Source organism: Lactuca virosa, chromosome 6, assembly GCF_052849685.1.
Source record: "Lactuca virosa cultivar CGN04683 chromosome 6, Lactuca_virosa_CGN04683_v6, whole genome shotgun sequence".
NCBI classification, from domain to species: domain Eukaryota; kingdom Viridiplantae; phylum Streptophyta; class Magnoliopsida; order Asterales; family Asteraceae; genus Lactuca; species Lactuca virosa.
Genome location: NC_136431.1, coordinates 168977937 through 168981617, shown reverse-complemented (window position 1 = coordinate 168981617; position 3681 = coordinate 168977937). Strand labels below are relative to the sequence as shown.

The window sequence follows — 3681 nt, the reverse complement described above, 5'->3', positions numbered from 1 at the left end:
CTATTGGTGACGGTTATCCCTTGGGTGAGCCCTTAGCTCAGCCAGCTGACGCTCCACATCAAGTAGGGGCCTTTCGTACACCCTTTGGCGTACTCGGAGCTCTATGACTTCAGCTCGAGTTTCAGCTAGCTCTTGCTGCAGGGCCTCATGGTCTCCCCTAGATCTCTCACGAGCATCTTCCAGATGAATGGTGCGGATGGTATGCATCCTCGCATTGGCATCAACTTCCGTGATTCGATGGAGAGCTGTCCTGCCCTGAATTTCGTTTTGGGCAACTCTGCGGACCAGGATTGGAAAGACTCTGTCTGCTGAGCCTCCTTCGCTCAGGTCATAAAAGCTTCGGTCTCCATTGAATGGCAAGGGCTGATCCTGCTCTTGGCTCCATGTTTCCAAGCTTTCCACCTACGGAGGCGTCGGGCCTTGAAAAGTCGGGCGAGGGTTAGGATTTGGGACAGGAGCCACCGGGGATAGGTTCTCAACTTCAGGCTCGGAGTCAGAACCATCTGCAAAGCCTTCAGCCTGGTGATCATCCACAGGGATTGGGTGATCATTTTCTGGCTCTGCTTCAAACCCTCCTCCATTACCTTGGTTAGGGAAGTACAAGTCGCCGTGGGGATGGAATCCAACCATGTTATCTATGTGAGAAAAGGGGTATAAGAAATAACTAAATAAAAGTACTAATTAGGTAGTTATAAGGCCTTTTTAGTTTGCACATAAGTAAATTATAGTAACACAAAATACTCCTATAGTATTTTAAGTTTATGTTTTGTTCTAAGGTTTTCGTTGTGGTATGGTTGGTAAGTTTTTAGACTTGTTGCAACCTCACAACCATTCTTTGGCACATGCTAGTCACTCCTCGGATAATATAGTTGATCAGGCTATATCTTCCCAGATTTGACTATATGTCTCTAAGTCTACTTGTGCTGCCCAACAATCGTAATACTGATTTTAGCATGAATGCAGGTAGGTATACTTGGTTAAATATTTTATTATTCAAAAGTATAAACTCTTTGTCAGAGTATTTTTAAATCCCGTTGTGTTTATAGTTTGTATATCTTTTATGGGTTGATATACTCGATTCAGTATAAACAATGCTCTGATACCAATCTGTCACACCCCAAAACCAGAACGGCAGAAACGTTCGGGGGTGGAGGACGTCATGTATAGTATCACAACCATGAATAGTAGTAAACAAGAAACAACATCATCCATTGCATTAATAATATAATTTAATACAAGTGTGTTCTGTGAAGTGTATAAGACACTAAAAATGTAAATCAAAATAAAAGATGAGTCTTGAATGAGCTCCATCTTCTCGAAAACCTGGCACCGATACCTGGCTACTGGTGACCTAAGAATACAAGTTATTTTGAAAGAGTTTATCATCTTTAAAGCTGGTGAGATCATAAGTATTTTAGTGTCATTGTTTGTATGAAAGTCTTTGTAAGTACTTGATGTATAAGTTTGTAAATGTTTTTAAAATGTTTGTAAATGTTTCGAGAAAAATAAAGTGTGGCACGAGAAAAATAAAATTCGTCGTAGTTCTTTTTGGTACTAGTAAATGTTCAAAACAAAACTCTAATTTGTTGTTGAATAGTGAAAATAAGAATTTGGGTTTCAATAAGGGTTTGTAAGACAAGGATCTCCTTGCCAAATTCGCATGACAACTCCATAGTTTTTGGTTTGTAAATTTGCAAGTAGGAATTTATTTCCCTTAAAAAAGATATTTATTATTATTTTTTTGGATTTATAAATTACATATGTAATGCTGGCTTTCTTTATTGAATTCCAAGTTGGTTTGTATTTGGATTTAAATAAGTGTTTTGACTTTTCGTTTTCCAATATTTTAATTTCAGATCTATGTATTTGAATTTGATTTCTAAACTTCGAAGTCGAAAGAAGATGAAAGATAAGGATGAAGATAGTGTGAACTTACACTTTTACCCTTTTTGTAATGGTCATGTACAACTTATATCATAGGTTCTTTTCTATAAGTTAAAAGATATTACAGGGACTCTTTGCGAGTTTTAACTTTTAAACCAAGGATGATAAGGTATAGTCTTGCCTCTATATATATATATATATATATATATATATATATATATATATATATATATATATATATATATATATATATAGCCTAACTGCCTAAGGACAATACTTTATCGTTTAATCTATTTCTTTGTTGTTCTCTTTACACTTCGTGATGCGTCGACCTTCGTACATAAGCTTATACATACATTTATGTGTATACGGTATTGTCTTTTACTTTTCAGTCCTACTTCTATCTAGTAACCCTCCCACCATTTACGTTGACAATTTTGCTGTTGTTTCGCTGAGAAATACATCCAGTTTGTTGACAAACAACGCCGTAATATATTTGGACCTGAGAATCCAGAATGAGAAGAGGTTGGCGGGCATTTACTACTCGGATCCTCTAAATCTCACCATCACATATTTGCAATCAACCATATCAACAGGCAGCAATGTTATTATTGAACGATGTACCATTCAAGGCTTTTATTTACAGTACGGAGAGGTTAAACATATCCAAGCATCTGTGGTGGTTGAAGACCTCTTTTCAATGACTGAACAACGAAGGACACTGGGTGAGACGCATGTTTCCCGTTATGGTCCAGTGAAAGTGATGGATTTCATAGTAGAATTGGAGGCCAATATGAATTCCTTGGTGCATGCGCCCCAAAAGTACCATCTGATGAGCCGAGCTGCTGTGGAGGTTAACGACAACACTGGGACATCTGTTCTAAAGAACATTCAAATGAAGTATGAAGCTGGATCGAATAAATGGGGATTTGTGAAGTCGATACAAGCAGTTATGTCCTCTATTCTACTACATTTTCTTTTTTATTACGCTTGTCGGTTAGCTTTCAAAGTTGTGTTATTTATTTGTTTATGTCGGCCTAAATAGTCCTCTTATTCGATCCATCAGTGAAATCGATTTTTGGACTCATCTGTTCAATTTTTTTTTAGCATCTTAAAAGTTAACTTTAAACAAATCTAATAAAGTTTAGTTATTTGGTTAGGTTTATCGTTAAACCGAAATGATTTCACTTGAAACATATACTATTAGAATTTTACTTTATTACTATTTATTTTTTTAATTTGTGTAATATTTAATAATATATAAAACGCAAATATAAATTAGCTTTAATGGTTAACTATTAAATAATAAGTCAAATAAATATTTTTGATAACTAATCTATTAATTAAAATTTAATATTAATTGATAATAATAAAATATAAAAATATAAATTTAATTGATCATTCCGTATATTTAGTTAACCAAACCAATTAAATTATCTAAAAACAAAATGAATCAAAGCAACTAACCCAACCATCATTTGGTTCGGTTTGGTTAACCGGTTTTTGTTTTTCTCACACTCCTACACGACACGATTAAAAAACATGTTCCGAGACAAAATTACAATCAAGCTGACATTTAATTTGTCTTCGTGTCCAGTGTTAAAAAAAATTTGTGCCATCTCCCGTGCTATTTAAAATTCGACACGAAATTCAAACGGAGTTAACATGGGTTTGTTGTGTTTGTTGTCTTTTTTTTATGATTTCATATAAATTAAATAAACAAATCGTTATTGCATGTTATCTTTATTTTGTGGTGTAGTGTTTATCTTGTTTTAATTGAGTTGTTTTCATGTTGGT

The 3681-nt window shown here is 34.9% G+C and overlaps 1 long non-coding RNA gene across 1 annotated transcript; it reads left to right on the top strand.

Annotated features, from left to right (window-relative positions):
• Positions 1 to 2144: 2144 nt before the first annotated feature.
• Positions 2145 to 2971, top strand: LOC145120676 (uncharacterized). The gene is made up of 2 exons (XR_013714303.1): positions 2145 to 2255; positions 2353 to 2971. It is a non-coding gene; the product is annotated as an uncharacterized LOC145120676 (long non-coding RNA).
• Positions 2972 to 3681: the final 710 nt, after the last annotated feature.